Source organism: Eublepharis macularius, chromosome 4 (genome assembly GCF_028583425.1).
Source record: "Eublepharis macularius isolate TG4126 chromosome 4, MPM_Emac_v1.0, whole genome shotgun sequence".
Classification (NCBI taxonomy): domain Eukaryota; kingdom Metazoa; phylum Chordata; class Lepidosauria; order Squamata; family Eublepharidae; genus Eublepharis; species Eublepharis macularius.
In genome coordinates, this window is record NC_072793.1 from 61951085 (window position 1) to 61965214 (window position 14130).

The following is a 14130-nucleotide window of genomic DNA, read 5'->3' on the forward strand; positions in this document are numbered from 1 at the left end:
ATTGGTAAAATAGATTTGAACTTTGAGAATTAAAAAAATTTAGCTTGTAGTATACTTCCACACAACCAAAATAAAATTATTTTTATTGTGATGTATATATATGTAAAGAGAAAAGAGCTACAAATATCTAATTCTTTAGTTGCCACTTTTCCAGTTGTTGTATTATTGTGCATGTGATGTTTCCAAGGATCAACACAGGCTAAAAAAAAGAATTTATAGATTTTATATTTTTGTACAGATATTTCAACTAGCTTCTTCAAACTTCTATGTGACTTAATGTTAACTCAGTAGTTTCTATCATTGGGGAAATACAAACATGCGTGCAATTCTGCTCACAAGAGTCTGCTTTGTTAGTCAGTGTTAAAGTACCAATGAAAAGCTTTATCTCTTGATGAGAAAATCATTTATGTGAAGACAGAATCATTCTCTGGTTTCCCGAATGCCTTTTCTCCCTTTTATTTTATATATATATATATAAGATGACTACATAACACTGTTTTACTAAGAATACCAAATAAGTCTTTTGTAGCTCTAGGCAAATAAAAAAAGCCCATGACATTTTTCTCACTAGTCTTTACATACATTTTGTAGTGCAGTTTGTTGCATCTAAATGGGAGTTGGGAATCTCTGTGTAGCTGTGTGCAAGCAATGCATTTTACCTTAAGAAAAGTTGGAAGGTTTGGGAAGGCCAGTCCACCACTACAGAGCTGTAGCACCATATTTTCTCTCATACTCACCTTGCCACTTCATAACTGTTGTCTTCCTTTAAAAGAACCCTACATGCAACAACCCTAAAATCTTCAGAATATTAACAAAATTTCTGCAGAAGTATCATGACAGATCAAAGATCTTTTTAAAATGCAATTGAAAGGTCTGCAAGCCTTGAAATAGGGCTGGCATATCAAGGATATATTTGACAACACTTGGGTTACAGAGCTATGCTTTCTTATTCACCTATCCTGACATCTTTTAACATAGTTCAGTTTGACTGAACTGCATTTAAATGCTGAGGTTGTAACACTGTGAATTAGGATGTGATCTAGCTGTTTTACAATCAGGATTTGGCTAGCACCTATGCCGACAGGCAGGCTGTCCCTTGGTAAGAGTTCACGCTTCTCAAAGCTAATACTGCTTTTACAGTTTTTTTGTTGTGCATGTCTGAAAACCAGAATATGATTGTTGTCTAGCATTTGAAAAAAAAGACTTTTGAATCTTTTTAGTGGATTCCATACCCTTGCATTTCAGTGTTTTCTATGTATTAAGTTATAGTCAAAAAGCTTTTAAATAGTTAAGCTTTTTAATGGTGACACTTTATTTTGTATCTATTTATATATGTATATCTTAGAAAAGCACTTTGTTTAAAAAAGAAAAAAAAGATACTGCATTTTATATGATTCCTGCCATTTGCTGCTAACTCTGGGCTGGTCAGAATGCTGCAGCGATACTTGATCTAAATAAAACCTGGCAGTAAAATGTAGAGTAAAGTTAAGACCTTTGCTGGTTTAACCTTATTGTAAAGATGACATAGGCAAGCTGTGCAGCTTTACATTTTAACCAGGGGACTCTGTGGCATTTTAAACCGTCTAGAAATGGTTGTACTTTAATGCCAGTAACAATCTGCTTCCTCTAGTGTCATTAAATATACGTTTAGTGTGTACTTATCACAAAGATTTTTTAAAAAACCAAATGTTCATGTTTTGTTTGGGAAATTGTGGCATGCATTTTTGGATGATTATCTTTAGAGGCGCTCTCTAAAGGTTTTCGGTGTTCATACATGGTATGTGGATCTTATTGAAGTCTTGGGTCACTCTCTGAGTGTAGGCATCGTGAATATTCTAATTTCATCCAAAAGCAATCACACACTTTATTTTTTAAAAAAAATCTAAACCTCTCTCATACACTGGATTCTTTGGAGTTTGTTTCCATACTAAAGCATGCTTTTGCTAAAAAATTGTCGGTCAATTTGAGTGCCACACTTCTATTTTTGAATAGATATGACAAACTGCTTATTCTGTACCATGTATGTTCTTGTCCTTTACCCATTTTCTCCATTGACAGATTATGATGTGGCTTTATATTGTGCCTTACTTGTATATTAGAACTAAGTTTATTTTTCATTCCCAAGGACTCCTTAAACCCTTGAATCCTCTTGGAAGCAAAGTACAATAAAAGTATCATGAAGGAACTTCAAATATGTTTGATTTAAAGTTGTTTTGATAGTTTGTACTGGCATAGGGTGACCAATTTTTCAGTGGTCTTGAGAGAGAGAATTTTTATAGTAATTCCACTACATCTCTTTACAAAAGCTTCTCTGCCTTTCTTGAATTTATCAAGTGCATCTTGATATATTTCACTTTGGGGGGCTCATTAGTACTAGTCTTCTTGCTGGATAAGAACTGGCTCTTTCTACTCTACTATCAATGCAAATAGTGACTCTATAAGAATCGGGCACAGATATACTATGTTCACTAGTCTGGTCAGTGATCTCTGTCTAAACTCAGACTGTGTTCTAGTGAGAGAGAGCAAAATTTCTGTAAGATTAAAGGTCTTGAATAATCTTAAAGCTACAGACATTTCTCAAATACCGTACTGTTTGGGTTTCATTTTAAAGTCTATTTTCTGATGTTTGCCTTCATTAATAAATCTGCTTGTTTGTTCACAAATGTTAATAACTGATGTATTGTTTCTCTTTAAGTCTTTAAAATATGCCTAGCTTTTAAAAGGGTAATAGCCTCCTAACTGTTTTTGATGGGTTGTATTACATCTTGCCTTCAGGAGAAATAGCATAGCCAGTCGATTCCTTGACTTATTTAGCAGTCTTCCTAGAATTCTGTTGAGGCACATTTAAAGTATGTAATACAGATGCTCAGGCTCTGAGACCTGGATTTCACATGTCTGTAATCATGCGGGGAGGGTTGAAGGTAAGATTTTAGCTGTAGCTGTCAAATCATCTAGTTTAGTATGCCACCAGATGGACGCCTATATTTTGAATAGCTGAAACCTGCACAAAAGTGCAGTTCTCTTTTTATTTTTATTTTTTACCTGAGGGATTGTGCAAAGTACATTTCAGTTACTAATCCAATGGCTGATTCTTTCCTTTTTTATTATTGCATTTAAGGGCATTACCACAATGAGAGCGCAACACTTAGGAATGTTTCCAGTGTAAATGGGATGCTTTGTCAACATCGCAGAAATGGCACTTTAACATATACTTCCTTCACAGCATTCTAAACTTGATTGGATTTTGTACTGATGTGTGTGCTTTATGGTCTTATTTTCCCCCTGTTGATCTCATGTAGAAAAGGTGTTTGCACGATGTTATGCTTAGCCTCTTAAGACTTCGTGAACTTCCAAAAGAGCATATTGATTATGCACTTTATCGCCCTGACCTTCAGCATACTGTTTTGGAAGCAAGACTTGTTTGATCTCAGTAAAACTTACTTCCATGTTAAACATTTAGAATTTGTAGCCTTAGTCTGTCTTGATTAAGTAAATCATCAGCTAAAACTAGCACTAAGAACAACATAATTGCCTTCTAAAATTAGGCCAGAAGTAGTTCTAATCTAGCGTTGTTCTTGGGTAGCCTGCTGACATTGACCATAAAGGCTCCAGTTAGCCATTGCTGACTAATTTTGTCTTTTAATCTTAAAAGAAGACATGGTATGCCTGTTTATCTAAAGTTTAACTTGATGTCTACTGCTTTAACATTTACCATAGCATCAGCCATATTATAGATATGATATAAATAGGATACTTAGGTTGGTTTGGATTTTAAAGAATAACTTCTCCATTCTCAGTAGTCTTCTGTGAAATGAAAAAGTAATGGATAAACAGCTTATGATACTGCAGTATATTCCACAAATGGAATTTTCAACCTCTTGTCCTTCTTTTATTCGAATGAAAACCTTTTGCTCCATATTTGAGATTAAAAACACTAAAGCTACCATCCTAGGCATATATATCTGGAAGTAAGTTGTCCTGCAATCAATAGGACTGGCTTCTAATTGAACAGGTTCAGGATTGAGGTACAAGGCTGAAAGCATATGTAAACACAGAAAAGTTTTTGAAAGGCAAAAAAAGTATTTAACAAATATGGTCACCTTCCTATGCTTTGGAATCATGTTTGTATTAATGCTATTAATGTTCTGTAGTCCATTTCCAACTGGAGCTCAGACAAATGTACTGAAGGTCTTGTCTCTGTTTAGAAAATTTACCCTGTTAAAAAGCATGATCTGTTTGAATCTTTTATAATGTTTAATGTGGTGTATTTTTTCCTTTTAAAAAAAAGAGGCACAATTAAATCTTTGATTTGTTTACTCTGTCACCCTTGAGCCCGAGCACTTCTATTCAGATACAAAGTCATCAATGTATGCTACATCCTTTGTAATTGAAAATAAATTGTGAAGAGAAGTTCTGACATTTTGGTGCCTTCTGTGTGTTTTCTGTCTGTGGTGCTTAGCTGATAATGCAGCTGCCACTAAGGTTCTCTTTGGAAGCAACAATTTTTTATATAGAAATGCCTTAATTGCAGAAGATTCTTCCACTAGAATCCCTTTTCCAGTTACTTTTCCAGAATACAATAAAAATGTTGGTTTCAGTTTTATACTTGGCATATTTGAAAATCAAATCTACATGAACAGCAACTGCCAAACACTGAGTAAGGGCAATTGAGTAGTAGTAAGGTCAAAAATATGTACTTGCGTTTATAGAAATTGTCCCTTATGTGGTGGTTTTTCAAAAAGGTAGGGAAGTTGGAAATACAGACTTCATTTGTACTATTTTAGCTGAGTAGGGGATTGGCAAACAGCATTTTCCTTGAATAGATTAATGACTACTTTGCCCCTTAAAGTACATGCCTAATATCAAGAGTTGCAGCAAGTACTCTTTTAATGAAGTAAAATTCTGTAGCCATTTCATATGTTTCCCCTCATTTACAGTTGTTTGGGAAAGGCAGTAAAACCACTGAATAACACAGTTCAACCTGGAGATTCAAGTCCAGTAGCACTAGATCTCCAGTGTATAACCTTCCGACAGTCGGGCTCCCTTTGACATACTCTCGAAAGCTTATATCCTGGAAATTGTAGGGGGAAATTTTATGGCCTCTTGCCAATTTTGAGGTTCCCCTTCTCTCCTTGTCTGAATAATAAATCAAGGCTTCAGAGTTGGTGATCTTAGAAGTAGAAAAGGGTTATTCTGAGAAGTTCTCACATAATCCTAATGCACACACTACTATAGTAGGATGCATAGCAATAAGTTGTCAGCATCCGCATATATTCCTTTCCAGCAATACAAGACAAAATTGTTTACAGTACAGAGGATCTTCTATAGTTCTATAAACAAACAGTTCTTCAGATAATCAAAGCGACATGATTTCCTCAATGTGATGGATTTATAGTCCATGACTAGCATTTAGAAAGGTCACTAATAAAAACACTCCGCGTGGCACCATTATGTTTTATAACACAACATAGAAAGGAACATGCCCAAGGCCAAGACTAAAAATTGTGGACATAAACAATTATAATGTTTGGTGTGTAATGAAAATTACTTGCAGTGTTTGCTGTGCAAGCCTTCGATGCCTTTTCATTGTTACTGTTAATTGTAGGAACAAGAATGTTAAACAAAAAGGGTGCAGAAAGAATACATTCAGCATTAAGTAATCTAAATCGATGGATATTAACTGTTATACAGGGGACTTCCCCAAATTCCCTTACAGAAATTTTGTTGGTCTTTAGGGTGCTAATGGCATTGAATTTTGCTCTTCTACTGCAGACTAATACCTTTTCCCCTCCTGAAACAAACCTAGGAAATGGGGTTACCGGGTCACCTTAGCCTCTCAGTGGGAGGGTGGGGGACCTGGCACTTACCTTCTGCTGGGCCCATGATCCTTCTGGGATGTGATGTCATTGGGCGGGTTGCGAGGGCATGCGCGTCCTTCCCAGAGGGCTGATTTGTGCCTCAAACAGGCCAAAACCAGGCCTGTTTGGGGCCACAATCAGCATGCTACAAAGCACAGGTGCTCTCTCAGGACGGCACGATGACATCACTCCTGGAAGTGATGTCATTTCACCGCCCCAGGAGGCCAGTTCCTTTGCCTTCCTCCCCTGTCAACTAGGTAAGTGGAGGCAGGGGGTCCCCCACCCCCACCGAGGGAAAGGGGTTCCTGCTAGAAAACTTTATAGCAGTTCTGTTAAGTTCAAGTAACTCTTGAAATTCTTTGTCTGCTAGTATGAGATGTGACTGTACCTTAAATTCATTATGCCAGCATATATATTTTGTCTTCTTCACTACAGTTAGAAAGCACTTTGGGGGAATATGATAGCACAAGAACTGCATGAATATGAAGAAAGTCAGTCTCTGTATTTAATTCAATAGACTTGATTGTATAGCTTCTACTTTGCATCTGTATGAAATACTTTAAAACTTCTGAAACTATTTAGATGGTGTACAATGTTTTGGCTATTTCCTCAACCATTCTGATTGTTTTGCCTTTTAAAAACAGGTAGGGAACAGTGGAGAAAGGGGCAGCATGCTTGAGTTTACAGTTTTAATACTTCTCAAAACTAAATACTAAACCATTCAATGGCAGCATACAGTCCAGCTACAGTAAATGATGTTTTTTACATAAGAGAGGTAGCCATGTTAGTTTGTCACAGAAAAAGTCAAAAGAAACTTGTGGTACCTTCAATGCTAATAGATTTATTTGAATAACACACTTCATTAGATAACTGAAACATGATACATCTGCCAAGTTAGTGTTAACAAAAGGACATACAACAACAAATTATAAACTATGGGGCCAATACATCTCTGACCTTTCCACAGAAATATCAAACACTGAGACAAATAGGCCATGGAATGCAGGAGGTACATTACTTAACCTTTGTATGTAAACTCAAATGTATCGGCCGTTGTAGCAATTAGGGGCTGACCATCTACTCTCTTCCACTAAACTCTTCAACCAATTGAAGTTCACTAATTCTCAGGTCCTAAATGGCCAATTTAAAGTGGTGAAATCATCCACTAATTGGTCAGTCATTTTTAATAATTTTGTCACATATAAATATGAGAGGCTCACTGTAAACTATCGCTTCCATAGTAACATCAGTTCTATGATAGTCTGTCCAGAGGCCTACATAGTTTGTACTTTCTCTTAACAGAAAAGTACAATACCCTCACACAAGCTCAATATATTAAGCATTACTTCTTATATGGATCTATTATGTTCTTTATATAAATTTGATAACTTTCCACATCAGATTTTAGCAGTTTCTCCAGAGCTGTATTGTTTACAATTGGTTTACCCTTGTGTAATAGTTCTGGTTGGCAAATACAACATGTGTTCCATGAAGTCATGTTTTTTCAGTTACTACAAGGCTTCTTTGACGGGGCAAAAAGAGAGGAAAGAAGGTTATAGTCTACCCTGGCCTCTTTCGGTAGAAGTACAAAGGCAGATACTCGGTAGTTGCTAAACTATATACTGATGTGTACTATTGAACCATTATAAATATGCTAGCTTGATGCCCGTGCTTCACTACGGTATTTAACTACTTTAAATCCAGTTATAATATTTATGGGTATGTAACATTTTTCAGTTTGTGGGGGTGAGGGGTTGAGTTGGTTTTATAGTATAATAGCATAGTACCCAAGCTTCACAAAGGTGTTTGAATAAAGTGAAGCGTGTTGATGCCAACAACTGATGAAGTGAATTTCTAAATGTAACATTTATTGAAGAGATTTTTAAAAGGAAAAGATTGCAGTGCAATAAATAAAGTGAAAAATACCTACAACCTTTTTTTTTCTACTGAAGGACCTCTTTGTAGATCTCATTGGTGGTTTATCCCCACTTTGGAGCCCCCACTTTGAGGAGAAGCTTGTGGGCTGAGAAGCCTGGAGGGTTGAGCATATTAAGGAACTCCACAGGGTAGTAGTGTACCACATCATCCATTTGCACCACTGAGTCCCCAGATCTGTACTCCATTTCTGCCCCTTTGAGGGAGTTGTGTTTCATTAATGATGGCAGCCTTGTCGTTCTTGGGGTCAGAATGGCATGCTTGCACAGCCAGTCCATGGATTTCCCCATGATAGTGATGATATCAGGGTATATCGTGGCTGTTAGGTCTGCTAGGGTCATCACTACTGTGCCCAGGCCTGCAGGGATGGTCACGTTTCCCTTGGACTCAGGACTTGCTGGTACTTGTCCACTGCTGCTCAGTGCACTGCAGGAGTACGATGTGCATATTTCTTTGCCGCATCAGTTGCTTCTTCCTTTTAGCATCAGTATATCTTGCACGACATCTGCCAAAAGGCTTCTTGGCAGCAGTAAGAGGTGATGGCTGCGAGAGGTGTGAGGTGGAGTTGGACTGAGGGAGGGGTGGTGTGGTGGGCACTTCGGCAGGTTCATGTGAGAGGTTCGCATTGAAATGGCCCCTAGAAAGGATGTGTACCATCTCCCCATGAACATTTAAAAACTCAGCTGCCATACTTTTATATAAAATTCCTATTCAGGTGTCTTGTTCTGTCTTTCTTCAACTGCCTGCAGTTTCCTTTGCCTGATTTTTACCTTAGAACAAAGAGTTCCACAGCTGACCCTTCAGCCTGCCAGCCATACAGGAAAGCCAGGCCGCACAGGGAGATTGGCAACCCTAGAGGGGCAGGCTGGAAGATGTATTTTTACCTCAGGACACATTCAGTGACTCCCAATAGCAAGTATATACTCTTTAGAATGTTGGAGAGATAACCAATCAAGGCTGCATATGCAAATGACCTCAGGGAAGAGTGGCAGTTGGTGGCGGGGGGGGGACCCTGCCCGCCACACAGGGAAGCTGTATCCCTGTAGGAAAACATATTTTACCCCTTTTTACCCCCTTAGGGGGCGGATTTCTTAAAATCCCTTCTTAGTGAGCCCCTACATCACAAAAGGAACGTCCTGCCCAAATTTCACGTTTCTAGGTCCAGGGGTTTGGGCTGGGCGTTGATGAGTCAGTCAGGACACTGAACTGTCATGCTTTTATTAACGCTGTCCCTGCCAAGATGCCCCAGAACAGCGCAAAACAAGCCAGAACAAGCACTAAAGAAATACTACTACTAAAAAAAACAGTAGGAAACATTAAAGACACTGGAGAACAATATATTAGAGATAAGAACAGGGTAGTGTTTTAATTGTATTAAACTCTTTCAAAACTAAACTCATTTTCAACAAAAATTATTTTATAACAACAGTTTCTGAGGCACAGAAACTGTGCCTCAGAAACAAGCCTAATAGATATAGTATATTGTCATAGATGGCAGTGATGTACTAAGCTATGAAAGTTCTACAGAACACACATTCCATTACCGATTCGATTCAATTAACTGGTTTCATGCAAAAACAGTTTGGAATGGATATTTCTTAGTTTACACTGACCAAATTCCTAGGAGCTAACAGAACTAACAGTGCAACCAGCCACAAAAGTTCAACGGAATACCCTTTCCGCTACCCTTTTCAGGCAATGTACTATTTTGCAGAAAGATAAGGTGGAAAGGACACTTCCTCTTAGTCCACAAGACTCTTCATATACTGTTAAATTTCATCCACAGCTTCTCTGGATCTTGATGGAAAGGAGAGAAGGTTGAGTGTCATCCACATATTGGTGACCCTTGTCCAAAATCTCAACATGATCTCTTTCAGTGGTTTTGTGTAGATCTTAAAAAGCATTAGAGACAAGATGGAACCTTATAGTTTGGTGTTGCCTCACTGATTCATCCTTGTTCATGTATTTTCTGTTTTTAATTTTTATTTTTATATATTTTAAAGTTTGTTTTAATGTACCTTAAAGTTTGTTTTTAATGTTTTTCACTGTTGGCTGCCTTGGGAACCTTACATTTTGTAGAAAGACAACATTGAAATATTTTAAATAAATAAATAATAGTATGCCATAGACCAGTGGCCCAGTGAACAAGCAAATGTCTCCCAGCAGCATCTGTTGAAAGCTCTCTTCCAGAAAGGACTCAAACCAGTCTAGCATAGCATCAATCAGGTCCATCTCTGCCCCGTGGTTGTGAATGATTGTTACCCAAAAGGCTACCCGTGTCTCTACCCATTCCCTTAATGAAAGTACTCTGAGCATGTCAAAGGTGCAGACCAGAAACCAAAGGGTTAATATAAAGTGGAGCTCTCTTCCAGTGGAGGGTGCTATTCTTGCTACTGAGGGAAATGACAGCAGGGAATGGGGGGTGGAGGGGAGGGAGAACCCTGGGCTTGATGCTTCCAGATAACTCTGCTTACATGGTGGGGAATTAACCAAAGAAAATAATTTACAATGGGGAATTAACCAGACACAACACTTAAGGCACCCCTAGTGATACAGTAGAGTCATTGCTTGACATCTGTAGTCAAATGTCTTAAAGGAAACAAATTGAAAAAGAGCCCAGATAAGATGGAAGTGATGCTGGTTGGGAAGACAGAGATTTTGAAAATATTGTGCTTCCCATCTTCAATGGGGTTCAGTTGACCCTGTCAGAATATGTTCGTCAAGTGTAGGGAGAAGCAATGTTAGCTGGGAACAGGGCTGGCGCCACCATTGAAGCAGTGAGGGGGTGCTGAGGCGCCGAAGGGGGCGCTGGAGGGGGTGCCGGGGGCAGAGGCACATGCCACAGAGCTGGAATGCCTGGCCCGCAGCTGCTGCAGCCGGCCAGCCCCGCGCCGCCACCAACACATGCCCCCAGCCAAGCGCAGCAGCCATGGGCCAGGGACAGCAGGCGTCCGGGTCGGCATGCGGAACCTTCCCAGCCACCCACCGCGCCCGACTGGGAGCACAGGCAGCCTCCATGCGCCATCCCAGCCACCATCCAGCTTGCTGCATGATGATGTCACCACACAGTGATGTCATCACGCAGTCCAGGGGGCGCGCACATGCACTACGTGCGCACGCACGTAGGGGCAGCCACAGGCACCAGAAATCCTGGTGCTGCCCCTGGCTGGGAAGTGTAGTTTTAAAAGGCAGAGTCGACTGAGATTGCTCCTTAAATGGTTTGTTAATTTCATCTTCACCTCAGGGAAGGCCTCCTCTAAGGCTCTGTTAATTTTACCTCTCTGTTTCTGCCCTTTTAAACTACCCTTCCTGGCTAACATTTCATCTCCCGAAATGTGTTTTTCACGTATCAGATGTCTCGTGTAGAGAGATTCTCAGTTAAGAGATAAGGGGTTATACTGAATCCAGCATTGTAGTTAGAAAAGCAAGTTAATGCAGCTGCAAAAAATGTCTTCTCCTTACTCAGGCTAGCCTGGACACAAGACTAGCCTACCTTGACACAGCCGATCTGACAACCTGGATTCATGCCACGGTGACATTAAAACTAAACTACTGTAACGTACTCTATATAGGAGAGTGTGGCTGAGTGGTGGACAGAGCTGTCCTTGGGATATACATTTCTGTGTGGCCCAACTACCTGGTTCCAGGTTCCAGTGTTAGCAAATATGAATGCTGTGCTGTCACAGGATGGCATTGTCAACAATATCAAAAGGCACTGAGAAGTACAGAAAGACAAATGGGGATGCAGTCTCCCAATCAGAGGACCAGTGTAGGGCAACCATCAAGGCAACGTTTGTCTGCCATGATGAGGGCAAGAATCAGACTGAAATGGATCATCTTTATGATTTAGCAACAGGGGTGGACAAGGTTGCCAAAATAGCCATGGAAAATGGCTCTTCACTTCCACTGGTCCCATCCCTCTTCCAGCAACACTGCTTTATCTGGTGGAGGTTCACCAGCTAATGGGTTAATATGCAAGTACAAGCCAGCAGTGGCAGCCTGCACCACAGTGAAGCCAAGGACTATTGCTGCCTGTCTCCCTCGGCTCATCCTTGCCTCACTTGCCTTATCATTGGTCATCTGTGGCTGGTGCCTCTGGTCAATGGTGATCACTGATGGGGCAAGTGAGGCAAAAACAAGCCAGGTGAGGAAGACAGGCAGCAGCTGCAGCACCAGGCTTCTCTGCACTACTATACCACTGGCTGAGTCTTGCCTTGGTAGCCTTATTGGCACTTCTGGCTGCCTGGGCACTGACGTGTGTGCGAAGTTGTACCCCAGGCCACTATCCTATGGGAAATTTTCTCCTGGAGGCCACAATGGCAAACCTACTCTTGCTTAGAAGCCCCTTATCTGTTGTATTCTAGCAGATGACATTTGCTGCTCCACCATCCTCAGCCTCCCATTGTACGGTTGCTGACTCTTGCTTGTACCTGGAGATTTGGGGGTGGAACCTGAGGAGGGCATGGTTTAGGAAGGAAAGGAACCTCAGCAAGGTGTAATGTCATAGAGTCCCCCCCCTCCAAAGAAGCAATTTTCCCCAGGGGAATTTATCTAGAGATCAGCTGTAATTCAAGGAGAACTCCAGGCTCATCATGGAGGTTGGTGACCTTACCCAGTCTCCTGCTCTTCAAATCAGCTCTGCTGGTCTCCCCTGTATGCTTGAATTATCTCTCTGAGCATCTACAGGTGCTTTAGTCTAATCCCTTTTCAAATACCAATGCTTCATGCAGCTTTCCAACCAATTCGTTGTCAATTTTTGCATCACTGGTTGTTCACGTTCATCCACTGTTCAATGCTTACGCACGCACACCTTTTCCATCATTGTTGCACTCAGCTTCATTTTGACCCACTGACTGGTCTATGGGGAGCAATGCTTAAAGCAGTTTCATTTGTTTGGTTGATTATGTATATTAATAGGACATCTCCTTTTGATTGTTAGTTGGAGCCTACAGCCAGGTGACCCCTATTGGCTCCAAGCCATGTTTTAAGCCCCAGGCTACCTCCAAGTAATTGGGCAGGTAGGGGGCGCTGAAAACATGGTCTGGCGTACTTTCATCCCCGAGTCACTGCAGAAACCCCCGCTGCCTGCTGTTCTGAACCAATTTTCCATTGTTCTCCCCTCCTGAAAATCTGGCAAACTATCCTTTCCAGAACACACTCATCCCTACCTTTTTTTTTTTTAACTATTTATTTTTCATTTTACAATTTACAATATTCATAAATACATATAACAATAATACAAGAAACAAACCTTGGAACGGTCAATAACAATAACAAAGCCAATGTAATAGACTACAAAAACAGTGCAAGGGGGAACAGTGAGGAGATATTCTCATAATATAGCTAAGAAGCTAAAAGTATTGATGTCAGCATTAGGCAGTTGATTAGTATTGTATAAGTAATTCAAAAAGGGCAACCATTGCGTAAAGAATGATGACTGATACTGTGGTTTATCAATAGAATGAAGGTGATCTGCTATTTTTTCCATAATAAAAATATCCCATACTTTCTGAACCCACTGTTGTAGCTTCGGAAGCTTGTCTGATTTCCAGTGTGCTGCTAGAAGCATTTTTGCAGCAGCAAGTAACATAAATATTAAATTTTTCCGCACCTTTGGTATGACAGGGTCTTCCCAAAGACCCAGCAAAATTGATTCTGGAGTCATGAGCAGTTCATAATCTGTAATCTCCTTAATTTTCCTTGAAATTAAGTCCCAGAATGATTGGATCTTGGGGCAAGACCACCACAAATGGATATAGTCACCAATTTGACCACACTTTTTCCAACAGAGCGGTGTTAAATTGGGATTAATTTGGTGTAGTAATTGAGGAGTCATGTACCATCTCGACAACAATTTAAAAGAAGACATTTTGATATTGATTGCGTTCGAATTTAGGGGCTTGCCAGACCATATTGTGGACCATTGCTCCTCTGTTAAGGGGGTACTGCAGTCCGTATTCCATTTCAATTGGTACCTTAATGAAGATTGATCATTCTGTGAGTTTAAATTAGAATAGATGCTAGCTATGAGGCCTTTACGATGAGTACCGTCACAGCCTCAAGACCCTTGACCAAGGAATCCAAAGCAAGATCGGACTGGCCATCTGTAATGATTCCAAGTAAATGTGTGCATGTATCTTTAAATGCTTGATGAGATAGGTGAAGAGTGGGGGGTGAAGGAGATGGATGAGTGAGTGATATGTGTCAGGCTATGGCATTCCAGACTTGATAGTCTGTTTCACTCCCTTCTGCAAGAAGACGAGGTCATTTGATTTCAAAAGGTTTATTGTGAAAGACAGCATTCAAGCCCAGATGTGCATATTCCAGGATTAGAGAT